The following is a 27,884-nucleotide window of genomic DNA, read 5'->3' as shown; positions in this document are numbered from 1 at the left end:
TCCTTGGTGTCAGATTAGGCCAGTTATAGATTCTGGTGCCTTTGGGACCGCGTGTGAGAGGTGTCAGACCACTGGCCTGGCCGTCCGTCTGTCTGCTTAGTCAGCTGTGTCAGGGAGGGTTGACATGTCCTTCAGAAGAGTTTCTACAGCAGATGTGCTCTCTGTTGAAAAACCCTGGAGAAGAGAGGGAGGGATGGAACGGGGAGGGACGGCGAGAGACAGCGAGAAGTGTGTGTGGAGGGGGGGGGGTAGAAGAAGCAGAGGATATGTCATGTTTTGATATTCCCACTGTGCCATTTTGGCTTATGAATTTCCATTTTAGAGGGCAGTCAATGTCTGTGACTGCTACATTAGTTTTATGGCCAAAAACAGCTTATTGCAGGCTGTGATGGTGCGAGGGGAAATATTTCATTTTGCATCACGGCCTGCAGAAAAGTTAACTTGCTACGTCTTTGCGAATGAATTTGGTCGTTACTTCTGCAATACACTGCATTATTTCAATTTTGGTACATATGGGCCCAAAGTGTGCACGCACACAGCCGCGGACACGTGGTATAGTAATAGATTATTTTGCCCGACCTGCAAAGACATGAGCATTTCTCACTGAGAGATGAAAATACAGACATACTCAGTCATCATCTTTATGCATGCACAACTGACCAGAGAGGCAAACACAGATCTGCACTCTCACGGGCAAACACACACAGTTTCTGCTGCGAGTCTTGCTCAGGGGAGGATTACATCAATAGGGTTGTGAGGCTGAATCATGCTGAATTGTTTGTTCTGACTAAAAACCTGAGGGGCATCACACAAACACTCCTCTCTGCCTTCTCCCCCTTTCAATTCCACCAGAAATATTTCCAGCCACCTGTTTTTTTTTTTTGTTTTTTTTTTTACTGCATATTTTCAATTTGCTCATTTACATTTGAGTGGAAATGTCAGGAGTTATGTAAAATAAAGAATAAACAAGGGCAAATCGGTTTAACATTTATCCGAGCTGTAAAAAAAGATAGAATAATATATGTGGCACCTGTTTTTGCCTCTCCTAGACAGCGATTTATGTCCCGCGCTTCCACTGTGCAGAAAGACCAAAAAAATGAAAACAAGACAAACAAAATAGAACTGGAACATCCGCAGGTTTAGTCTGGCAGATAATCATAATAATACATGCTGGAGTTATTATAGGGGAGAAGCAGCAATAAAATACCACGACGGGCCAAAGTTTAATCTAGTTAAGACATGTCTAGTGAATAAACTATGGTAGATTGAAATGGAGACACTGATTCACATATATTTTGAAATTTTCAGTCATGCTCGCTACTTGTGCATGTTTCACCTCTGCATTGATTTAATACAAAAGTTCTGATTTGGGCACAAAAGATGTCTGGAGAAAGCTTCTTGTCACCGTGATGTCAAGCATCTATTAGCAGAGGTCAGAAGTGTTAACAGGAATTGACTTGTTCTTTGGAATGAGAATGAAATAATTCCATTTTCAGCTCTGTAAAATAACCGTCTCTTTCTTACTCTGTGTCTCTGTTTCTGCTTGCGAAACATTGTCTACACCGGGAACACAATCAAAATCATATTTGCTGGCCAGGTATGATGACACACAGTAGGAATTTTACTCAAACAGATCTCAATACACTTGGAGACAATATGAAGAACACATTCACAGGAAGACACGAGCAAAGGCAGACAGTATAATTAAAGAAATTCAGTTAAACACAGATGAAGAAGTAGAAAGCAGAGCCACGCTGTAGTGTGTGGTGACACTGGCATGAAGACGGGCAGGTGGTGTCCATGATGATGTAAATGTCTGGTTCTTTACTGCGTCACACAACTCTGTAGTACTTTGCGATGGGTACAGAAGCTCCATCCGTCTCTTCAGACACTTTTAGTCAGACGAAATCTCTCAGAGAAACGTTTATGCAAAGTTTTATATGCTGCTCTGCTTCTCGCCGTCTGTTTTGCCTAAATGTTGCTGCTCCAGTCTGCATTCTGTGTGTGTTGTGTGTGTGTGTGTGTGTGTGTGTGTGTGTGTGTGTGTGTTTCCTCAGGGGTGCCGGCGTTCAGATTAATTAAAAATTTTCCATCCCTCTGTTCTCTGACAGAAATACGGATGTCGCTGAAGGCTTAACGGTAAATACCGTTTCTCCAAAATTGTCATTTAAAAAGATTCATCGTCGCAGGTAATAATTGTCGTATACGGCGCCACACTAAGGATTTGAAAAAGAGTATTATTGGACCGCCTGAATTGCCTTTTTAAAAAACTTCTGAGAGCGTCGCTCGTCTGGAGTTAACAGTGAGATGGAGACTAAATGGGCGTCTGTCTAAGATTACATTTCAGCTCATTCTTCTTATTGTAATTATAGTTTTCTAACCTTTTCCATTTACTTTAACGATGAAAATATGAATTGCTGTAGCAGTAGAAAACCGAACCTCCAAAAGCAAAGTGCCTGCTATCAAAGTTTAAGCTTTCTGTGGACATGTGGCGTCATTTATTACTTTACTCAAAAATACACAAGACAAGTGGAAGTAAAGAAGATGTTGGTTGCAGCAGATGATGATTCGCGATTGAGTGTCGTCAGAAGGAGAATCTCCCTGTGGAGAAGCTGGTGAATCTGTGAGGAACAGGCAGTGATGGGGAGGTGGGAGGTCACACAAAAACAGCAGCATGAATTAACTAAAGGCAGAGAGAGAACTGAAAATACAGCAGCTAGATGACAGGCTGATAGTGTAGGATGGATGAGATCAGTTGATGTGAACAGCTGATATCTCAATCGATAGCTCCGGATCCGTCTCACAGCTGGGATCAAACCTGCGATGCTCCTCCTGATTCTCTCCGTACCGCCCGACCAGGCTGACATCATCTTGTGGCCTCATCAGCTCAGGAGATTTGGCCACCAGCCTCCGTCTTTTGCATGAAGCGTTATCATTAAATGGGAAAGACGGAAATCTCCTCCCGAACCGAAATGAGTCACGACTCCCTGAAAGAGAGAGCTTATTTTAAATCAGCATTCTTAGTCAGAGGAGCTTATGGAGGGCCACGCCCAGAGCGTTTATCCTCTCATTCCATTCTTAGAAACTTTGCACAATTCTCACAGCCTTTCTGTAAAATACTGATGATTAATTAGAAACAGAGCTGTGAGGTAAATATATTATTTAGCTGTTTTGCAGTGTTAAATGTTTGAAATTAGCATTTTTAAAGGAAAACTTTTGCACCTCACGGGGCAAATGGAACCAATCTGCATAAAATAAGGGAGGGGAAAGAAAAGATGGGAAAGAAATGGAGAAACGTGGCGCTGACGAAGGTGAAACAATCAGGCAGACAGAGATTTACAGTAAATACTGAATATTTCAGTTGGTGAGCAGCTGCTGTAATGTAAAAAAGGTCAGTGAGCATTACTCAAGCAGTGACAGTCACACGGGAATATTTATACTCCTGGTGTAAAGCATCCAGCGCTGGTTACTGGTCCTGAGTCATAAAGCACAAAACTGTTTGACTATGATGATGTAGTTAGTGCATAATTCATGAGAGTGACATATGTTTGCTCTGAGGAGGTACTCGTGTACATAAAGCTGTCTGACAGCGCTGCATAATCCAGTTAAAGTCCATAAAAATTGAATTTTTCCTCCCGAGGTTGATATATATATATATATATATATATATATATATATATATATATATATATATATATATATATATATATATATATATATATATATATATATATATCTATATATATATATATATATATATATATATATATATATATATATATATATATATATATATATATATATCACAATATGGCAAATGCATTCTAAATGCTACAAACTGGGTGACACTTCAGTTTACAGGTTTGTAATTTCCTGCAGTTTTGTCCTGGAAATGTAATTACACAGTGATGATGGTAGAAAGAAAGACTAGACACAGTTGGGAGACAGTTAGTCATTTCTCTTTGCATCTTTGATAAAACAAATCTACCCAGCGGAGGTATCTCACCGCCCTGGGTCTAATTGCTAGTTTTGGGTAAACGGAAGCTGTCATTTTCTTTGGTCTGTGCCCCGACAGGTAAATTAGGTCTCCGAGCGAACGTTAGTGAATGTGTACCACAAATATTATTTCTTTTCCGATCTCGTCCTGCACTTTTACCTGAGTGATCGCTCATTTTGAATAAAGCGAAGGACAGCATTTAATTTACGTTGATGTCGTAATTGATTAAAAAAAACGATAATGAGCGGTTCATCAGGGAGGATCCGCAGCTACAAGATGAAAAAAAACCCCACTAATGAACACTTTTAAAGAGGTTGAGGAAACCAGCAGATACATAACTTCATCAAAACAGAGCAGGGTCAAAAACATGACATTAGAATTTGTATTTACTCGAGACCTGCTCGCTCTCCTGCTGTGTTATTTGTTCAGGCAGAGCAGCACAGGTCACTGAGCGCGGCGTTAGCCCTGAAGGAAACCGTGGCAGTCGACTAACCAGGCAGGAGCAAGATACCCACTGCTACCCCCACAGGATACTGGCACTGAGCCGCCAACACCTCGCGAAATATCACACCAGCTCTTCTCCCGCCTGCATTCACAGTCAGCTCTGTATTTCCACCGATGCACAAACATGCACTTTGTTTGCATGCATGTTAAAACAAACGCTAATGACAGAGAGCATTCCGGGAGAGCTTGAAATAACACGGAGAGTATTATGAGAATAGGAGCTGGCATGACTCTGCCACCTTAAGGGGATGTAGAGCAACGTGTGTGTAGGCGTTGTTTTTTTATTCGTAGATTGAGACGGACGTGGTGTGAGTGGTTTTAAGGTCAAAGAAAAGACAGTAAACAGTGAAGCCGGCTGACCCAGGGTCACATCACTTGAGGCTGTCAGACAGGACAGCTTGCTGAGTGAAATTAGTTGTTCAGAAGTCTGGCACATGTTCTTCTGAAATACAGAAAAAGACGAGAATTACCCAGCTGATTTGTTACGATGGAGACAGAGATAAGAAAGAGCCAAACCGACGCCGAGAGGGGAGAGAAGAGCAGCAAAAGAGGCAGAGACAGATGCCTGCTGTCCCTGCCATGTCTCCCTTTGTGTCTGTGTCCATCATGTGAGCACTCTGCTGCGGTCGCTCACAACTTGTACTTCATCCATTATTCACAGCTTCGCATTGACTGAGAGCAGGGGACTTATCACCGTTCAGCCAGAGGGAGGGAGAGGTGAAAGGGACGTAATGTGCAATTGGACCAGCGAGAGGGCTGCACGGCCAAACGCACTAATGTGCATCATGGCTGTGTGTGAGCGAGCGTGTGTGTGTGTGTGTGCGGGTTTCTAGGTGCATGAGCACAAAGTCAGCCGTGTTGTACGTGCGGCCGAGAGCCAGGTGTCCTGATGTGTGATTCACAACACCGCGCTGTCGCGCCCGTGGTGCATATCCGTTTAAATCAGTGATGTTGACACACACACACACACAGTCACGTACCCCCGACAGAGTGCTGCTTCTGCTCCATTCTCTAGAAAAATGAGCCGGGGCATTTCCTTCCCACTGCTCCCAGTATGCAGTGATAGTAGAGAACCCGCGGTAGCTCAGACCCTGGCAGGCAGTCCGACGTGGCACTGCAGAGCCTTTTTGACTCGGTGAATTGCACTCCGGAGGACTTGGCAAAGAAGCCAGAACTTTGTGGCTTGTACTGAGCAGAGCTGTTGTGGGTATAAGACATTAAATATACAGTTTGAGTGGTGTAACAACACAGAACATAACCCATTATAAACTGTATATTTATAATTCTGTTTTCCTTATTGTTCTATTCTTCTGCGTCGGTTCATTTCTTCCTGAAGTTTCCCCTTATCTGAATTGAGGATGGACTGTAAGAATAGATGTTGCTGTGTGCTTTAAAGATTACGAAGCTTTTTAAATGTAGATCTGTGAGTCATGGTGGCTGTGTAATTTAAATTGACATGTTAGGTGTCAGCAGAGATGGAAGTCATTCAACTAAAACCCTTTAAATTATCGTATAATGAGTCATTTAAAGAATAAAATGGACTTGAAGAATGTGTTCAGTCTCACCTGACATTACAAACAAACCTGTTCCTCCTCAGGGAGAATATTAAACGAACCCGATCCTAATGGCAGCGTAGCCGAACATAACATCTTTGATTCTCGGTTAAATTCGCTGTTATTGGTTTTAATGAGACAATATGTTCCCAATTTACTCTTGGACTATACATCCACAGACATTCCTTCTTTATGAGACGCACAGAGCGTTATTAGTATTGTTTGTTTTGAAAAGTAACAAGAACAAAGATTCCATCTCAGATCATAGAGAACTTTCCACTCCACGATAAATACCATATGTGAATGTTGACGGTACACAGTGTTGGACGTTTGCTGCACTTGGAGCTGTTTCGCCACAATGCTCGATTTGTTGGAGCCTTGAGCAGCTTCTCTGTGGGCTTCTGTCCATATAGTGTTGGTTCTCTGGCAGGAGAGCCCTGGCAGGCTGCTGAGATGGAGCGCGTGGGTTTTGACTTAACGCTGCATTAACAGAAGCTCTACTACGCAGCTAACAACACGCTCGGGGTGATAAAAGCACAACGCTCCCCAGCAACATTCGTGGGGGGTTTTTACATACGCTGGGCTGGATCACCTCAGTTTGACCCAGCGTGTCATCTCCATCACAAAGGGACTACCTGCTTGAAGGTGTCTTCCGCTGATGGCATGCTTGTCTTCAGTGGAGGTTGAGCTGACAGCGGATATGACACTACAGACAGGTACAGCCATAGAAATGCAGGTATAAAGGCCCCCACACATCGCCCAGACTCAAACCAACAGCCAGCTGCCTTTATCCCACCACTTGGTTGCCTCTCGTCTGACCCGTTCTGCAGAAAAGTTGCACTGAACACACCGCTTCGACTGCTGCCAACTACACAGTAGCGTGTATGTTCTGTGCTTGTGCGAGATGCAATAAGCGGGTGGCGCTACATAAAAACAGGAAATGACAGAACGGATTTCGATATCCAACCTTCTCAGACTTTGCATGCTGAATCGCAGCAGACAACGTCCGCGCGGCTCCAACGCAGCTGAACACACCGAACAGATTTGTTCCCGAACTCGTCCGAGTCTCTCCAAACGCTTCAGACGTCCAACGGTTGGGCCGGAGTGTTCCTCCCTTAAGTTGCAAAAGTCTGGTGTCTGGTGTGGGAGGGGGCTTGTCACAGGTCGGTCATGGTCGCAAGACATCAACACAACCCGTTTGGAGCTGCGGTGTGCGCACTTTAGCCGGACTCTGGAAATGTTCCACCTCTGTTGAAGCTTTACTCTCATAAATACTGAAGCTTTTTCTGTCTCTTTTCTGAGCTTTGTTGGACACAACATAACAAACAGGATAGACAGATGTGTCCAGAACAAGCTTCTCCTCCACATCTAGTCTACGATTGCTTGCCTGAAAAAGAAGTGAGAGTAACACCAGCGCTACGCTCTCTCTTCTACGGGAACGATTGAAAAAAGAGTTGGAGAAGCTCGTTGGACACAAGCCCTAAGTCCTCTGTGCATCGCATTACAGGAGATGGTGTCCATCAAAACCAAGCAGATTTAGCTTCTAAACTGAGGTTTTTGAGGGGACTTCACACTTAATGTTGTCACTCTTCCCTTCTCCTGCACACTTTATACTCAAACCTGCTTTGAATCAGCATCTAATATGGAATTTGGACCAATCCAGAGTCAAGTCTGTGACATTTTTAGATGAGTTCAAGTCAAGTCAAGTCCTTGAAGCGATGTCAGAGTCAAACCATAAATCGTCTCAGGCTTAAAGCACATCTTTCAAGTCTGAGTGCTTTTTCTTTCAAGGTTATTATTGTTGTTTTTTCGCAAATCATTTCAATGCACTGACCTTAATAATTACATATCAAGTACGTCTCAAGATGTTACACGACTGTAATTTTAGACTCGAGTCCAGCTCTGTTTCTGATTGTGGAAACGGGTTGGATACGAGTTCAGTGTTTCAAGAGCGGTGGCAGTAGTTGAATGCAAATTTCCTCACATACCGACTTCATGTGAGTCGAAACACCAGTGAAGTTTGTAAATCAGAGACAAACACACCAGAGTTGTTTGGTGTCGCTTTGTTTCAGCGACGGTTCCGGGACTTAAGAGGTTAAACAAATTTCAAAACCAGCGAAAATATAAAACCATAAAATTACTAATTAATTGTTTGTTTTTTTTACTTATCGAGAAAACCCAGGATGGCAGCTGGACCTCTTGTGCCAGATTGCTGTAGGGGAGATTGAGCTCTGTGAGCAGGAAAACAGAGAAGATAACGATGTAAATATTGGACATTTGGACCCACGGTGCGGCCATTCAGCAGTACAGCCCTTGAAATATGCAGCATGTGGTGTTTGGAGTAATTTTCTGGTTTGGTTTGGAACTCAAGACCCGGCTGTGTATCGACATGCGAATGGCATGTCGGACTTTGCTTTGTTTGGCTGTGTGTAGTGAGCGTGTTCCCTGTAACACGCATCAAATCCAGCTTCTTTGTGTCATCAGACCCGAAACCTGTTGAGGCATTTTTCAAACAAGATTTGCATCGGTCAGAGTCGCAGGCCAAGTTTGTAATTTGTGGCTTTTTATGGCGTGCTGAAGTTTCACCCGTGAGGTTTGAGCAGACCTGCATTATATCAACAAACACCATTTTGGAGCAGATGTTTCCGTCATTGGACAGATTTAAGTGTGGGAACGGACTCGTAACTTTTTTTTGTTTTTTATTTTTCTTAATGGGATGTTGAATTAAACATTTTTCCCTTTTTCCTTTCACCTCATCAATTATAGAGTGGATGATTTAGGGGATTTTCTGCTTTGCTCCAGCGAGCAAAAGAAGATTTCTGTGTTTTGTTTTTTTGTTGTTGTTTTTGAATTAACCCACAATGCAAAGCGGCTTCCTGTACTTCTGTATGTGTTATCTTAAGAGTGATGCAGACGACAGACGCAGATCTCTGTGTTTGATTGGGAATAGCGTAAAAGCATCATAGATGAATGTTTTAATTTCGCCACTACCGACAGCAGAAACGATTCTGTAAGAGCACACTGATGCTGCGGTCTCTACCTGGTGTGTGTGTGTGTGTGTGTGTGTGTGTGTACTTGTGTTAATAAGTCTTGTGCAGTGTGTGTAACTTGGTAACTGGCTGTGAGCACGCTTGAGTTTAGGCCTCTGCCAGTGACTCGTTTTGGAAATGCCCTACAGTGTATTTCACAGGAAATACAACTTATATAGTTTTAAGAGAGTTAAAGTCAGAGTCGGATTTGCTGTGCAGCTTTGTGTGTGTGTGGGGGTATAAGAGAGAGTGAGAGTGTGTGTGTGTGTGTGTGTGTGTGTGTTACAGAAAGAAAGAGACAGACAGAGCAAGCCAGCGAGCGTAGGCTGTGTGCTTAAACTTGAGAGATTTACATGCAAAGCGCTGGTGCTCCTGCATCTTAACTTGGGGAAGTGAAGGTTGAAATGTACTCAGTGCAAATGCGCTTACGACCGGCGAGGAAACCAATTTCATATACAAGTGGGAACTCAAAGTAATGTATTCCTACACTCAACCACACTCCCTCTTAAGATGTTTGACTTGTTTTCCTGACTGGAGATTTGCACCCCCGAATAACAAGGCCACGATATGATAAGTTAATTCATCCGCAACCGCTCGGCCGCTGCACTTTCAGACAGAATTAGCTGCCCGTGCTCATACTCGCCACTGAATTAAACAGAGCAGTCGCTCTCTGATGGCTCAGCTGATACAATTGTGCTTTTTTTCTCCCCTCAAAGATTCATGAAGGTAAACGACTCCAGCTCGACTTGTGTCGGTGTGAAGGACACTTGTTGAGCTGCAGCGGAGTTATGGAGATAAGAGGAAGAGGTGAAGTGCTCCTGCAGTGAGTAAATGAATGTGGAAGTAAATATTAATGCACCAGTTCATTTGTTGGACAAGAGGAAATTTGATCCCGGTGGAGTCGTTTTGAGGTCGTTTTTGCAATTTGGCTTCACGTGTCCAAGAGAACAAACAGAACTCTTGAATCGTTTCAACTTTCAAGACCCGTTAACTTTTCAGATTGAGGTGAAATGTGAAAGGAAATAGAAACTTAAGTGGTGGAACAAGTGGATTTGAACTTAAAACAGCAAAGTGAGTTATAAATGTACTGTTTGTTGCCTATTTTCCTCCGCGAGCTCTGACATTATCGTATTAAGTACTCTTATAACTTAATCGAAGAGAAGCTTGAGCAGCCTGCAGCCTTGTATTGCAAATAAGGGGAACACGAGGCATTAAATTCAGATATTTTAGAGAGTTTGAGTTGATAGTTAAGAGATTATATTTCGATAGAAATATCTTAAACTGTCTTTTTTATGCCTCCTCACCAGTGGCGCCTGGATGCATTATATTTTCAGGTCGTCCCTCCGTTCCGTTCTTTGGAACGCAATATCTTCTCTACGCCTTGAGGGGATTTCTTCAGATTTGGCACAAATGTCCACTCGGACTCAAAGATGACCTGATTACATTTGGTGGTCTCGTGTCAGTGTCGCTGTGACCTCACAAAACAAGAATTCCTGATGACATTTTACACCGAAAAATGAATTCGACATCATAATAAACATCATTTCACAATTTCTCAGACACTGAATTGATGAAACAAACCTTCGGCGTTTAAACTGCAGATGGAAATGTGTTGTACTTACTCATGTTTTATCAGAATCATTCTTTAATTTTCAGTCTGTCTTGGCCAACATGTGAACACATACATGAAGCTCATATTCTGACTCAGATGTTTGTTTGCAGTAGTCCAACACCAGCTCATGTGTTTGCTGATGCTGAGCTTCAGGTGATTGTTGTAGCACCATGTGACGAAGCTTTCCTCTTTAAGAATATTCTCTAAATGAAGACATCATGTTTCTCACTGGAAATGATTCACTGCAAGTACACGAGTCAATATATTAAGTCTACCAGACGTCGAATATTGAGCAGCACACTTTTTACCCCACCGGGAAAACATGTTAATATAAATTTAATATCCTAAACACACACTCAACAAAAAGCTAATTTTCCTGTTTGTTGATGGCTGAATGGATGGAAACATGTTTCCCATTCTGTCTTTTGCTTCTTGTCACCTCTATACGATCTGTTTGCTCCGCTCCTCCTTCTCGTGCCCCTGCTGCTGTCTCTTGTTCCCTTTTATCGCCTTTTTCTCTTTCTCTTCCTCTCCCCGCTCGATCCCCCTCTCTCCTCCTCTCTGCTTTGTACCATGTTGTAGTTGGGATTATGTGCTCGGGCTGTCAGTTATGCTAGGCTCGCTCGTGCTCCGCTCCCCGGCCTGCAGTGTATTTACTTGAGGAATTGAATAAGTTGGAGGAAGGTCTGAAACTATATTTCTTATTACCATTAGGCTCCGGAAGGGTAATGAATATGAGGATTTGGTTGTCAAATAGGTGTCGGCGGGGCCTGTTTTGATTCACGATGTGCAAACGGGGTTAAGAGGAAATACGTTTTCTTCTAAATCACATATTTGAAACACCTCTCCTCGCATGTTAGTATTCCGCTGCAGGAGAAAATATGTTTATTTAAATTGACTTTTGAGGGAACTGCTTTCATTTAAGTCTAGTTTTAGTTCATATTTTTGGTCTATTCCAGTTTTTTTTTTTTTCAGTAGGAATAGGAAACCAGCTGATGAAGCCGCGTCCAGGCTCGACTTTATTCTGCTGGGGAAAATCTATCCTGAAACTCTCCCCTGTGTGTCTTCAGGGGCTTACTATGGAAAGCCTTCATGTCTAAACCATAAATCTGGATGTGGAGAACAGATGTGACTCGCAGCGGCCGGGCTGTGACTGCAGCTAATCTTATTGTCTACTCTGGAGATCATATAGCAGCTCAAGTAGCACCCACACACACACACACACTCACCCACACACACACACACACACTCGCTTAGGTGAAGTTAATTGCAGAAAGCTAGCGTGAAGCCTCACAAGAGCAATTAATTTGTGTTCCCTGACTCTATCTGAGCATCGTGGGACTATGCCCTTCAACTCTGAGAGAGTTTTTTTTTTTTAAGTCAGCTGCTGATTATGTTCATGTAAGTGAGAGATGTCACTGCTGATTTACAGAGCACACTATCCCGATCATAATTTAACCGCTCTCCCTGGAAAACCAATGGATTCAGAGCGGCAATGAAACTCTGTCTACGACTGAGGAAACGTGATATCCACAGTGAGTGGCAGCTGCATGTTATAGGGATTGAATTCAACGCTGCGTGATGCCTGTGGAGCGGGAGGTGATGAGATTATGGCGCCGAATTTTGTTGCCAAAACAAAAAAGTAATCGCACCGCTGCAGCGGGTCTGTGTGTTCAGCACGAAGCCAGCTGCTGTGGATTTTTAATAGGCCTTTCTCAAAGAAATATAGACGTTAAAGCACGAGTATTCCATTGGTAATTACAAGACGTAATTTGGCTGAACAAATAGGAGGAGACAGGTTGAGGACTTCAGACCAGAAGTGGACGCGACTCTTGATGTGGCAGCGGCTGAATGAAGGCTGTAAATGCGCACCGAGAGGAGAGAGTGTGGCAGACAGAGACAAGCAGACAAAGTGAATTAGAGAACAACCCCGTGAAGCAAAGCGCTGTCCGCCGTGACCTCCCGCCCACCCCCTGCTGGTCCAATTATCGACCGTTTTTGATTTGTCTTGGAGAGAGGGAAGCCAATTAGAGGAGCTCTCTGCAGGGAGGCTTTGACACCATAAGCAGGTCTTCATGCGTGTGTTTTTATAATTTCGCCCAAAGGAAACCCAAATGTGAACTGTAAAAAGTGCAGCTGAGATGCAAAATCGGAAGAGCAACTGTGATAGGGAAAATAAACTTCTGCTGCTTCTTCACCGTCTTCTGTTTTTGGCAGCTGCCTGTGGATGTAGCGTCAATGTACCACTAGAAACCGACTGTTCCAGGTTCATTTCATGTGTTCAGTGTGTAAAGACGTAGAAACAGGGGGATAAAGTTTAGCATGTTGAGTTTTTCATCATCCAGATGGTCGTGAATATCTTTCCACAAGTCACTTAAAAAAACAGTCTAGCCCGACAACATAAAGTCCCAGGGAACCCACAAATCCCCAATTTCTAAGCCTGTCGATATTGCTGAAGGTTGTACTCGAACATTTTATCCCCAACAGAAAGAACTTAAAACAGATGTGTGTAGATGCTCTGGATTCAAAACTAATGAACAGCAGGGAGATGAAGTGCCCACTATTTATTTTTGTTCTTGAAAGTTGGACCTTTTTGATGCAATACAAGTTTTTGTTTCTTCACAAAAAATAAGGTAAGGTGATAACAGCATGTCTGAAAGCTATTTTATTAGAGTTTTAAGCATATTTTGATGATTAATTTGATAATATTTTGGACATTTTCTTGTTATCTCTTCACGTTGTCTTCTTTCTTCAAGGATATTTATAACAAATCTTAATTTGAAACCTTGAGATGATCTTTAGCTTTGTGATTTTTTTTTTTTTTACTGTTTTTGTGTTTGTTTCCTATAGATTGCACACCAATTGTTTTTTCATTGCGTTGAGTGACCTCTTAAAGGGATATTCCGGTGTAAGTTTAATCCATGGTCTAAATCACCGTGAAACTGTGTTAGACTCCCTCTCGAGAGATCAAGTTAGCAGACCGCTAATTCACGGAGTTTTATCAACCTCAGAAACGACCGCACGACAACAATACACTGCAGTAAATGGATCCAAATATAAACCGCCACCAAAAAGCCACAAATAATGCTCAGAACAGCACCAAACTTCAGCAACAGTACAAATAGGGTCTCAGCACATAGTCCGGGGCATCTAACCTCCGCTAGCTTAGCTGGATTTCTATTGGGAAGCTAAAAACAAATTTCAACTCTCCTCCATCAGCTTCCGGGTCGGGGAAGTCCCAACGCGACGATTACCAAGTGCGGTTAGAAATGCTCAATTCCGTTCTTTTCCCTGTCCGCTCTCGATAATAACTGTTATAAACTGGCAGGTAAGACACATATGAACTTTGATTGCTTTTCCATGGAGTCATAATCATACATTTTCATCCATGAGCCGCGGAACTCTACTGCACTCGGTAATCGACTCGTCGGGACTTCCCGTCAACAGGAAGCTGCTGCAGAAGAGTGGTAAATTTAGTCAGCTTTTCAGTAGAAATCCAGCTAAGCTAGCGGAGGTTAGATGCCCCGGACTATGTGCTGAGACCCTGTTTGTACTGTTGCTGAAGTTTGGTGCTGTTCTGAGCATTATTTGTGGCTTTTTGGTGGCGGTTTATATTTGGATCCATTTACTGCAGTGTATTGTTGTCGTGCGGTCGTTTCTGAGGTTGATAAAACTCCGTAAATTAGCGGTCTGCTAACTTGATCTCTCGAGAGGGAGTCTAACACAGTTTCACGGTGTGTTAGACCATGGATTAAACTTACACCTGAATATCCCTTTAATGGACTATGTGCATGTTTATTGTCCTGTGAGCTCATGCATTTGAATTATGATGATACGTGACAGGAAAAAACATGAAGAGAATCTGTGGCGTTGAATATGAAGGTATCCCTCTGCGAGACTGTGGCAGGACGATTCATCCAGCGAAAGCTCTTGTTGCTTTTAGCTGAATTGTGTAGCTGCAGCAGATATTGAAAGTGAGAGGAGTCTGTTTGTGAAATGAAGTTAAAAGCAACAGATTGAGGCCGGGAGTGTGTTATTGCTTTGTTGCTTGCCTCTTGCCAGAGTAATCTGTTTAGGCGCTGACACTAGATCTAATCAGCCGCCTGATAGACGGACGGCATGCAGCACTTTTTACGTCTGCGTAGAGCAACTAGTGTGAATGAAGAGGTAAAAAAAAAATACAATCTTAAAGTCGGATTAAAACACATAAAACACACAAACACCACAGACACACACAGGTGCTGAAGTGCACAACCAGGGGCACACACCTCCCCTTATTTCAAAATGTCAATATAAGTTGGAATTGCTGCAGATCTCCCCACAGGCGCGGTGGCAGGAATCATTTGTGTACATTATATCTGCTGCTCACAGGTAAGGAGACAGCCTAATGCATTGTTTGTTTAGCACCATTTGTCCTCCCCTGTCAGGAGAAAATGCTTCACAGTCATTTCTGTGTGGGTGACTCTCCTTTAAGGAAAGGGAAAAGAAACCCCACCGGCGATGTCGTTGCCAGGGTAACACCGCTAAGCTCCGGATTTCATCAGCATTTTTGCATTTTTACGTGTGCAAGGTGGAGCATGAATATCGTGGCACTCTCAAAACAAGTTGGAACTAAGTGTCCTGGGCTGCAGGTAGGATTTGACTGGGACACAGGAAGTTCGCAAAGCCCTCAGGGAGGCGATAATAACTATGGCAACCTCTCCGATATAAAGGTGCTCCGCTGGAAGTTATATAATTTCAGCTGGTGCAATTACTTGACTCTGTGTTTGAGTCACCGTGACTCATGGAGAATTACAGTATAATGGCTTTTCTAAGAGCCTGCATTACATTAAGTGAAGATAAGAGCTGCTCTTTCTAAAGAAATCATGTCGGATCGCCATTATCACTGGAATAGAAGCTCGGGCCAACGCGATATGTGTAGTTTTAGTATGTTGTATGTCTCTTAGTGTAAAGTGGACGCAAAGCTGCAGAAGGCAAGATTCTTTGGAAAATCCAGCTGCACACATCAACATCGCGCGGCAGCTTCTCTGAACTCTGTGCATTAGTGTGTTAGCTTTATTCTGATTTGACTGGCATGTAGAGATTCCTGCAAGGCCTTTAATAATGTTCCCTTCTTGACTTGCTCACACTGTGTTCCGTTCACCATGTTCCAGCTGAGCAATTTTTCATGAAACTTCCGTATCAATGTGTAACCACAACCTGCCCTCTTCAACTTTTGTCTCGTTAATTTATGCAGCTTCACATCAGTCGCTCTAAAATCCTGTTGCCATTCTGTAGTTTAAAGTGTTGACAGGCACTGCTGTATTTATATTGATACACAGATTAAACTATATATTTTTTGAGTAGTATTTTTAACATTTTTGAGCTGCCATTATTTCAGTTATATGCAAGAATTCAAAGATTTCATCATAACACAGGCAATATTTCACAATACTGGATTTTTTAACTTCATTACGATACCTTGAAAGGATCATTATTCTTTAGCATTTTGAAAACCATAGAAAAATTGATCGCGTGACATTTTAGATATTTAATAAATATAAATAATGAACGTTGACGTGCATCTCAATTCGCTGTCAGAGAAACAAGAGAATAAGAGAGTGCAGCTGGTACTGACGCATCAATACGGGAGAAGAAGAGTATTGAAACCTTTCCAGATATTCACTATGGATATGTATCAATATATTGATTGATTGGTGACACTAATGGGCACTTGGAGGACTTCCACATTGGCTTAGCAGTTAAGCCTGACAGTTCATTCCCTAAATCAGAATCAACTGTTACCAGTGAAGTTCAGCTTACTTGTTTGTTTCTGAGCTTTTGACAAACTTACCAAATAAATCTAATTCTTGTCCATCAGTATCATATCATAACATGAAGCTTCTCTACAAAATAATCAATAATAAATACTTCCTGTACACATCATGTGACCACATAATACATGACAACTGTCTCTCTGTTGAAGGATCCAGCGTGCCGACACCCGTCTGATTACAGATCGCTCCCCGACATTGATTCATTACTAATCGTTAAGTTAAGTGAGACAGTTTCCCTTTATGGAAATGCTCTTCCTATATTCTCCAGCGATAGTGAATCCTGAGTTATTAATCATTCATTGACAATGTAGTGAAATCCTGCCAGAATTAGCATTTGTCCTTCTTCTTCCTGTCGAGCCGAGCTTCATCCCTCCCGTCATGGACGTCGCCGCGTCAGCACTTCTGGATGATTCCATGTAAATGCAGCATTTTACATTTGATCTCGTGTCCATTGCAAATTGTGGTGTGGTGTTTTAATTTGTCTCAGTGAATCTTTAGGTGGAGATTTGTCATCGAGTTGTAATTTTGCACAGGTTTAGTGAAGAGAGAGAGCAAGACGGAAATCAAATCTGGAGCCCTCAAAATTCAGTTGCCAACAATGGAGTTAGAGAGCAAGCTTGAAGTTTTAAACAAGTTCCTGAGCGTCAACAGTGACTCCGTATGCTGTTAATAAGACGTGTAAAGCAGTTGTCAAACACTGGCCTTCAGAGACGCACTCGTAAAGAAGGTAGCGGTGAAATGCAGCTGCAAATCACCTCTTTGCGAAACCTGCCAGTGGTGGTTTTAGTGGATTTATTGATGGCGTCGCGGGACGAGACGGGATGTTGTTTTCTTTAACTTTCTCGTGGGATCAGGATGGAACAGGAGCATTTTTTGCAGGGGGGGGAGGGGATAGAAAAATCCACTCCTGTGTTGCTCCCTATCTCTTGCTCTTATCTCAACTGTCATCTCTTCAAGGAATACTTCACATCCCTCGCTCCCCCCCGTGAATTACATCCCCATCTCCCATATCTGCCCCCCTCAACTTGCTGCACTGGACTCTTATCGTTAAGTAGAAATAAATCATTTCTGCCTCTCCCCGCAGCTCTTATTTCCTCTCCTTGCACTTGTCTGTCATACAGAATCATTCAAGGGTCAGAGCAGTACTTTTGTCACTTTAGATATCAGCTCTTTGGGTTTCTTTTAACTAATTAAACTCGTACAGTTACTTTTACAAACCTGTATTAAAATTGGAAGTATGGAAAAAGCTTCTCTAGCAGCGTTAGCGTCATGGCTACCACTAGCAGTCTGGCTACTGTCCGAAGAGAAAAACAGCTGCAATAATCCCAATTCTGATCTGAGAGCTGTGGAAAGGCAAGAGTAAAACACCGAGCAGGAAGTAGGAAGGTTTGGTTGCTAACTGATCTAGTCGCTGGTTTTGAATTTCAGTTGTTCCATCGTTACCTGGGGACGGTGACCCCGGAACACGTTTGATTTTCGGCCGCCGGCAGACCTGTGCCGTGTTCCAATATCCATACTTTCCGTACTTACTATACTTAGTTTGAGTACGTAGGGTGTTCCGATATCTATCGCGGTGAAAAGAAGTGTACTTAAAGGACCCGGATGTTGCACTCATACCGGCAAAATCGTTGAGTGTGCAACGATGTACACTTTGCGCACTCAACGGCCGCCATCTTGTCTACGTAGCGGAAGAAGCGGAGCCAGGCAGAGGCGCTCCGCTCGGATTTTTTTTTTTAAAAAGCTTCTGAGACAACAGCGCCTGCTGCGGAGCCATATTGCAGGATTGTAGGATTGTAATTGTTAAAAAGTAAAGCCGTAGATGTCTTATGTTCACCGTTCATAGCGCGATGTTTTTGCCGCCGCGGCAGCTATCGCGATCATAATTTCCGGTAAGTGCACCACGGAGTATTAGATTTGGAACAATACTCACCTGCTGAAATCTGCGTACTTAGTAAGTGTGGATAGTGTACTACGTTTAAGTGTACTCATGGAAGTATGGATATCGGAACACGGCACTGCTTTGGCCGGATCTCTGGTGGTCGGTCTATTTAACTAAACATGCTCGAAACACCATGAGGCAGGCAAATTAGAGAGTCCAAGCTGCAGACTGAATCATATTACACCAGGTTGGTCACAGAGATTCAGAGTTACTGGTACCAAAAAAGTGTATATTGAAACAGTTCACAGACAGGAGCTTTTGTTTTACACATAAAGTTTTATAGCACAGTACACGTCCCGCTTTCAGCAGCCGAGCGCGTTAAAACGCCTCGCCAAGGACACTTTAGGGATCATTTTCCAGGGAAGGTTATGTAAGACTCTTCCGTGTTTCTTTTATCCGTGCTTATTTCCATTTGAATTAAACAATACTGTTTAGTATCCCGACTTTGAACAGGCAGCAGAAGCCGACTCATGTCTTTTGTTTCTCCTCTCCTCCTCTTCATTTGCGTCCCAAACATCTCGAGTCTTTCCTCTCGTCTGTTTCTCCTCACCACATTTTCTTTCAAAACTTCACTTAGCCCATACCCCCTGCCACCACCACCAGCACCACCACCAGCAGCCTTTCACCCTCCGGCTCTGACTCAGTCCCATCTCGGCATTGATTTTCCAAAGAGCTATCGAAGTTGTCAAGGCCAGGCCGAAGTGCTCTTGCCAGGCACAAGTTATGAACGTTATTAAGAAGATGCTTGTGGACGGAGGGCGCCAAGAATAAGACGGATGACGCAACATAAACACAACACACATATATATGTGTGGTCGCTGTCACTTTGTATGCATAATTTGCGTCACAGCTGACATTTAATTTTCACGATCAATCAGTTTTTTCTGTAAAATGAGAAAGAATACCGTGGGAAGAGTTGTTGGGGATTGATAAACTGTCAGCAGACTAATTGATTGACTAATTATTCCAGGACTAATTCTGCGATCACTCTCTTGTTTCGTCCGGGTCTCTCTCGCAGAGGTGTGTTTTTGTGCGAGTGTACATTTTCTCCTGGAGGCAGAGTCAGGCTTGATGGATTTAATATCCCGGCTGCTAGTGATCAGCTTTTGGGCTTCTATATGCATTCATGAGGGCAGGACTGAGCAGAATTGAACTCGGTCTCCATCAAGATGGAGAGCTTCGGTCACGGGAATGGTGGCAGTTATTTGTGATGTGTGTGATGTGCTGCATGTGATGTGATGTGTGTGTGTGTGTGTGTGTGTGTGTGTGTAGGTATGTTGATGGGGGCCCTAGCTAAGCTGCGCAGTCATTCATCCTTCCAGCCTGCTAAGCCCCTGTATTCATCTGAGGCTGTTTACATCCAGCTAGGTCAGGCCTTCCCCCGCTCAGCACCGCCAGCGACAATCACTCTCCTAACAACAGGTGAGATAAACTGCTGGGGAGACCTCAACATGCATACATACATGAGGACAGCGCAGAGAGGAGACGTCTGACTAATGCTGAACCGTACAGCCCAATATCCAGAATAAATGTTGGCAAAGCACGCTTCTGCACAACCACAGATAAGTTAAAACCTACATTTCTGTACGTTGCAGCTGTAATGTCTCCAGGTTTTCTCTTGTCACAATTTAGGCACGAAAACCACTTGGTTGTGTTTGGGAAAATATCATATTTGGCTTAAAATACTTGTTTTTGTCACCACACAGACGGCTGGAAATTGTCCCGACGTCCCCTTTAAAAAATGTCCACTGGGTTAACTCTTACGAATACTTCAGTGCAGATTAAAACTCCACCACCATCCAGTATGGCGTGTAGCCTGTGACAAATTTGGATGTATATGTTGTTTGCAGAAATGCAGTGAAACATGACAAAAACATGACTTTTTTGAACAAGGAGTGAGGCGAAAGTCAACTTTTATATCTAGCAAGAAATCAAAGAAAGTGTGAGATGGAATAAAACCATCTCTATCAGTTAGAATTAAAAAGCTATCAGTCCAAATGACAAAATAATGTGTTTTCTGATTTACCACAGAGAGAGTAATGGCTTAGATTGAGGAACAGAAACTGTTTTGTTAATGTTCAGGAAACAAAATCCTTAAAAGAAAGCAAAGACGACTGTTTCAAGGAGACGAAATGCAAATAATGTGTTGATACATCACATCCTAACCCGTCACCTTACAAACGCCTAAAAGTAGTTTCAATGTTTCAGTTTCTTCTTTAAACATTGTCAAAAAGAAAATTAAGATTGTGGAAGTTCCCAGAGCCTCATGTGACATCTTCAGATTGCTTGTTTTTGTTTGACCAGCAGTCCAAACCTAAATATAATTTAATAAATGACATATACAATGTAGAAATGTAGTTTAAATAGCTGGGAGGAGCAAATAGTTGGCATGGTTGCTTTTTTAAGTATACATTCCTTCTTCGAACTTCAGACTGTTAAAGTCATAAGCGCTTTCAGGCACCTCCACAGGGTTTGATTTAGACTCTCATCACAAACACAAACACAAATCGTACTTTGCATCTAACAAAAGAGGGATTTTTGTGCCCTCGAAGGCAAAAAAAGAAGAACAGAAATACTGAATTTTGTTATTTTGACTGTCAGCTGAAGCTTTCCTTCCTCTTAAAGGCAAACTGAAGTCATATCCCACCAGTGGGAAATGTACCAGGCGACATTCAAATGACAAATTTTCCTGAAAGGTTCGGCTTTATGAGCAGCAGTCGATGTTAAATCCATTTAACAGAAACAACAGACGTTCCAGCCGGGGTGAAAAGTAAACTCAAACAAAATGATCTTCTTTTGTTTGTCGTCTTGCGGAGCCGACATTGTTCGCGCTTGTAAGAGCGTGTGGAATAGACGCTCCTTTTGCAAACATCCAGAGCTCACAGAGGAGGGTTTGTAAATTCAGCTAAAGGGAAGAAGAAGAAGAACAAAAAAGAGGAGAATACCTTTTGAAGTAGCTCCGTCTTTGTTCTCGCTTGAGTATTTTGTGAAACGTGTTAATATCTAAGTGGCTCGGGTATTAGGATTTCTTCCAAAGTGGTGAGCAGGTTCCATATTTAAAGAGTACACTGGAGCATTAACTCAGCTGCTGCTGCTGATGAGTGATAGCACATAGTGAAACACAACGTCCAAACTCAAGTACTAGTCGTAGCACAAAAAGCTCTGCTACACCTTCAGTAGCAAAAGGAGCCGTTTGCTTTCCTTCTCTAGCACTTAGCTCGAGTATTCAGTATCAGCTGAAACTTCAGCCTGTTCCTGTGTTTCTTTTCTGAGTGCTAATGCAGGCATATTTATAGCCTAATGCTCAGGGGACGCAGACGAGGCCTCTGGCAATGGTAAAACAGCAAATGTACATTTTCATAGGTTATTAGGCATTGATTTTCCCCGGGATTAAGAGGCGTCGTAATGCTAAGCAGTAGAAATTGGAAATGTGTCCTGATATGCTGTTATCAGCCGGCTGGAGAAAAGCTGGAGAGAATTAAGGCAATGCCCCGGACATATATAAGGGCACACACACACACACACACACACACACACACACACACACACACACTTTGCTGCAGTGTATCCGCTGCCGTGGGAAAAACGCATTCCCGAACACGCTGGAAACGCCATGTGTGAAATCAAAAAGGAGACGGAGAGGAACATATCTAGAGAGAGAAAGACAGAGGCAGATGCTTCTTAAAAAATTACATCTAATCAGCATACGAGCAGCCTCTCCAATTAGCTCTCCTTATTATTCCAATCTGTCAGATAGAAGGGAGCACAGCAGAGAGAAATCAAACATCCCCAGGCCAAGCACATTTAACATATCCTCTCAGGATGGCAGGCGAGCAGGCGAGCAGGCGGGCGGGCGGACTGGGAAATTAAACAGGAAGATTTCCAGAGAGAAACACGCTGGCTGTGTTCTCCACCTGCAGCTATCATACAGCGTGATGGAAAATTGACGGAAAACAGTTTGGTGTGTGCTTGTTTTATCTTCCCTCGCTAAACGCTGAAAAATGTCCACGCGCTGGATGATGGCCAAGAAAATAATGGAGTCTGAGAGGCGTCTTTTTTTTTCCCCTCTCTCTCTTTACAACAGCCGACTCCGAGTGCACTTGGGTGGGATGACTTGCATTTGTCTGCAGCCAACTATCAAAAACGATAAGGATTGCACTTTACTTATAGCCGCTGCTGAGGTCCACTTTTTTACTTCACCACAGAGAATCACTTTGATTTAAAGCCTTTTCAGACGTTTAAACGTGCAAAAATGTCCCGTCAGGTTCTTTAGTGACTTGAAAGATTACCATTTTCTTGCACAATGTATAAATTCAGCTCCATCAGAGAAATGAAAAATGGCTCGTAGGGGCTGTTTGAGTGCTGGTGGAGGATAATTGCAGCTTAGGTGCAGACTTACTTTTTTTTTTTATTCTGTGATTATACTGGTCCCTCAAAATCAAAGGATTTTGTGCTTTTGAAAGCCCATTAAAACATTTTATTTAAATTGGCGGTAATGCGAAAAGAAAAAAAAAGTGATCTCAAAGTCACAGCCATTTCTGCCCTTCAGAATATACTTATTTGTGGTTCTTTTATTAGAGGCAATGCAAGAGACAAGTGGTCGAAGCTGTTGGTGTGCAGATACAGAGGAGACAAAACAAGATATTTAAGACACGCTAGATATCTTTCCGGCTTCACTCGTGGGTGCACTGATGTGCAAGTTTGCCTCTGACCTGAGCTTTTGGTCAGTGATCTTTAAAATCTGTCGTCGAGTGGGACATTTTAATCAATTGGGGCTACAATCTTGTAGCGTGAACTCAACACCAGCGAGACCTTATGAAATGAAAAGAGAAGTAGTTATGTACAGGAAACTGTATAGTCACCCAGAGGCTGATGTATCTCATCTCATGATTCAATTAATGAGATGAAATCCCCAAAACAACAGACATAAAGATTGTTTGAGTAAAACAGAAGCAAAACTTCTAGCTTTTAAGGAAAAAGGAGCAGATGTTTCTAACTACACAATAGTCGTTTTTAGACAGAGCACCAAGCAGCCAATTTGCCCGTCCTTTTGGCGGCTCGGTCTGCGGTTTTAGACAGAGGGCGGCAAGTTGGGGGTCTGTTTTGGTCCGCCGATTTTCCCCCTCGGAGGGTACACTTATTTCCACATTGCCTGCTATCTAAAAACGAAGCGTCAATGTGCCGGCCTCTGCGTGAGATGGGCGGAGGAGTTGATGACCTGCACTGCTGTCAGCCCACAGCCGGGGAGTTTTAAAACCAGGAAACAGCTGATCACTGATGTCAGTCCATCACTTCATCCACGGACGTCAAGATGAGCAACTGGACAGCCGCTGAGATCCAGGAGATGCAGCGTCTCATCGGTCTCTGTAGCTGTTTGGTTGTGTTAGCTTGTTGTTGTAGCAGCAAGCTAAGACCGGTCGCTACTTTCAAATTAAAAGCCCCCCGCTAAGAACCCAGTTCTAAACTCCAATGGGGTGCAATGTAAAGCTCTTATTTTGAAGACACATTCGTTGTCACGGTTCACAACTCAACTTCGAGCTTCACGCCACGTCACATGTTTATGCCTACCTCAGAGGCGGCTTTTGGAAAAGGAGGAATATTACGCCTCCGTTTTAGAAAGACAGGCCGGCACATTGCCACCCTTACCTTGGAGCAAATGTGCCGCCTTTTCTATCTAAAAAGGGCTAATGATAAACTGTGAGAAAAGAGAGTCTCCATAATGTCTGATGGACGTACAGTGGTGCTGTCATGACGCAAACTAGATGGAGGTTGCAGCAGCTGGAGTACTTCGAAGGTGTTACAGAGTCGTGTGAGCTTCATCAACTGAAACTGAACATCTGGCTGCAGGGAGGAGGGCGGCTGAGCTCTGACGGCCTCTGCTACTCTCTGTGTATGTATGTTTGTGAGCATGTGGAGCATTTTGACCCAGATCTGGAAACATCCACCAAGGTCAAACCATGCCCAACTCAAAAGATTCAGTCAATAACTCGTGAAACGGCGCTGGGCAGTTTTAGCCCGGAGGCTGAAAATCACATTATTGTTAGAATTGTTTGCAGGCATGCAGAAGAGACAAACAAATAAAATGTGTCTGTTTTGTTGCAGAAGCCATGAATCAGTGAAACCAACACTTTTCCCAATTTTTAAAACTTTTGTTATATCTTGCAAATTTCCTCCCCACCGCCTTTCATTCCTCTATCTGAGGCTTCATTTCACATTTGTCTCGAATAAATATTGTTTTCGAGCGTCGGCACCGTAATATCAACCTTATTGAATAATAAATTACCCTCTCAGTGAAACGCCTTCAGGTTAATAGACATTCAATGAATAAATAACAGGAAAACTCAACACAGAGTTAGGGAACAGGATATGCGGCTTTTTAATGATTATTTTAGGCCAAATGAATGAGTTCTTTTGTGTGCTCAAATTGCAGTTGAGTGCACTGGTTGCTTCAGATTTTAATTAATGCACTAGGGTCTTTAATATGGATGTTGGTTGAGCCATATTGTGCTGGCAGCAGTTAAAAGAGAATTAATTCTCCACTCCGACATTGTCTCTTTTAATTGAATAAATAAAGCCGTTTCTTGCTCAAATAGATTTTTTTTTTCTTTCGAAAGAGTAATTATTTGAGCCAACCTCGCTAATAAAAGGTAAGTTTGATTAGCATAAATTGCTCAAAGAGAAACGGATATGATAAAGCTCTGTGTTTTCCACCAATACACTGCACTTTTTCTTGGGAGTCACAATAAATCTGCTTTGTCTTTTATTCTGCCTTTCTTGTTTCACCACTTCCCACCTCATTCCTCGGTGTCGCTTGTCTTTCGCTGTGGCCCACGTGCGGGGGAGGAAGCCTTACCTATTTTTTTTTTTCCAGCTCTAGTCGACCTGCTCTTGTACCTTCTAAAGCTCACCAGAGAGCACCCTTCATTGTTCCCCGCAGCCATCATGCCCACGTGGCCACTCAAACACATCAAAAACCCAGCGGGTGATCGTGAAACCGTCGGCAGCGTTCTCTATTTCCTCCGCCTCCATCTCCAGCCCCCCCTCTGACACCGCCATGTGTGTCTCCCACAAGGTATAGAGAGCGGAGGGGGAAGGGGGGATATATCTTGAGATATTTTATTAACTCAAACAATATTATGACTTACAAACAAGAGCAGCCCTCACTTTACAGTTTATCAGTGGAAGTCTATTATTGTGTTATAAGCGCTGCCCAGCCCTGCAGAAGTGCTGCGATAAGTCGGCTGTTTTAGCAATCACATTTCATTTAGCCAGTTTTCTTTCATGCATCATTTCGGTGCCTCGATATCTTGAACCCATGTCTGTCATTTTTCTTCCTTCAGGTGCACTAGATCAGTCTCAATAAGGGGTGGAGAATAAATTGCATGAATGTTGTCTGAGGCGTTTTAAGTGGCTGTTCTCTTTTTTTTTTTATTTGTATCGGCTGTTTGACAAGCAGGGTGGCACGATGCTTTGTTTTAAGAACTGGAAGGTGCTGGATCATCTGAACACCTCTGAGACCTGCAGTATTCTGTATGTATTGGTGACCTGACCCAGCTAAGGTTCTCCTACAAGCAGTGAAGTGCTACAGTTGTTTGTTGTCGTCAACCTCCCCCTCCTCCCTCAGAGGTTTTATGGGGGAATAACGTCATCCTACGTCTGCCTTTGATACTTGCAGTCGTTACATGCATGACTGCAAAAGGTCATTTTCAGGAATGCACAGGTCAAGCATACACTGGAGCATTCAAGCAAACAACGTATACAGTATTTGTTCCGATGAGGACAGTCTTGCTTGTGCCCCGACCTTTTCATATGTTTCATGTTTACTTTCCACATGCTGCTCCCTCCTTAGCAGGAGTGAAGCCCAGAGCCAAATCAACAATTGTTTGGCTCATCCCTCCCCGTTCTAGCGAGGGTCTCGGGTTCGTTATAGTCCTCGCTGAATCTCCCGCTAAAGAAAATAAATCCAGTTCCCCTGAGGAAATAGACAGACAGCCCATTTCCTGTGCCCACAGGTCTGCCAGGCCATAGCTCAACGACATGGCTAAAAGGATAGAGAAATAGATTGCCCAACAACTCCAACACCTGATGAATGGCCGCTCAAGCAAAACAACAGGGGACCCCACTCTCTCCTGCAGGCTCCCCCGGCTCCCCCCATGTTGTTTATCTTCTCCATCATCTTTTACAACAGCCGCACTTTTTCACAGCGGTGGAGAGAATCTGACATCTGGACTGTGTCCTGAAGATGGCGGGGTCAGGTCGAGTGCTGATAGAGGTGATGGGTTGCTCCACTGATAATTGCAAGTAGAAGTAAACATCTCACGGGGAGCAGCAGTATCTCCAGTTGAATCCTGGAGTTTGGAAACTGTCGGACAAAGTTGAGGATTGGGACTTCACGTACGGAAAATACAGTGGAAATACTTTGAAAGAGGCTCAAACTGGTTGATGTTGATGAGAGCTCACAAGGAATATATGAGGTACTCCATTCACTTGTTTGTCTCGGCAAAAACGCTTTATTAGTCACGCTTGGTTTCATTGATCAACTTCTTAACATCCAATAAGGGACTCCTCTGGAGGGTTTAAATAACTTCCTTAAAGACATCTTCCCAGTTCTTAGACGGGCAATTTAATATGTACTCGCATTTTATTTCCCACAGTCATTTTGTTCACCAAGATTTGAACTTCCCTTGTTATTCTTTTATTTGGATCCACGTCAGCTTACCCAAAATGTGCCTGCCGGGGTTCCACTCGAAGATTGAATTAAAATGAAATGAAAATAAGCAACGTTTAATAATCCGTCAAAATCACACAAAGTGCTCGACAACAGTCAGACAAAACATCCCCAAAAGTAATAACTTTGATCAAAACACACTGTGTCTTTTTGTTATTATTCTTTATTAATCTAGTTTCTATTTGCCTTTTCTTGGTGGAGAGTAAGAAAAGACTGAGATCACTGAATAACAATAATAAAAGGTAATAATAAAAGTACGATTATTTATATAACATTTATTTTGCTGCTGACAAAATGATGCATACCTCAGTGGCAGCCGCTGTTATCTGGAGTGTTTCTGGGAGGTCGGAGGTCACAGGAGGGTTCACAGGGCGGTCGTCCCTCCGTCGTCACGGATTTGTTCCGACAGTGTTATTCAAACACTGTCAGAGGTGAGGCTCTGTTACCGCGGCTGATGGATGAGATCGCAGGTTTTACAAGTCGGACTACGAGCGTGTGTGTGTGTGTGCGTCGCAATGTCTTCTTATAAACAGATAAGGATCTATGTGTGACAGTGCACGCCCACAGTTACATCTGTGGAACGTCACTTGTTTCTCTGTGGTCTCCTACATCAGAACAGCAGTCTGTGTAATGGATTTTTTTGTACCTGTAGCAAGATAATGCAGAGTTATTTGTGGTAAATACAGGTGATTGTGTGCTCACTTGT

At 43.0% G+C, this 27,884-nt stretch overlaps 1 protein-coding gene across 4 annotated transcripts in view; it reads left to right on the top strand.

The window, feature by feature from the left end:
• Positions 1-27,884, top strand: part of gfra1a (gdnf family receptor alpha 1a) — a 100,154-nt gene that overhangs the window by 16,296 nt on the left and 55,974 nt on the right. The window lies entirely within an intron of this gene.

This window comes from Sparus aurata, chromosome 15 (genome assembly GCF_900880675.1).
Source record: "Sparus aurata chromosome 15, fSpaAur1.1, whole genome shotgun sequence".
Classification (NCBI taxonomy): domain Eukaryota; kingdom Metazoa; phylum Chordata; class Actinopteri; order Spariformes; family Sparidae; genus Sparus; species Sparus aurata.
Note: the sequence above shows the minus strand (reverse complement) of the source record. Positions and strands in the feature narration are given on the sequence as shown.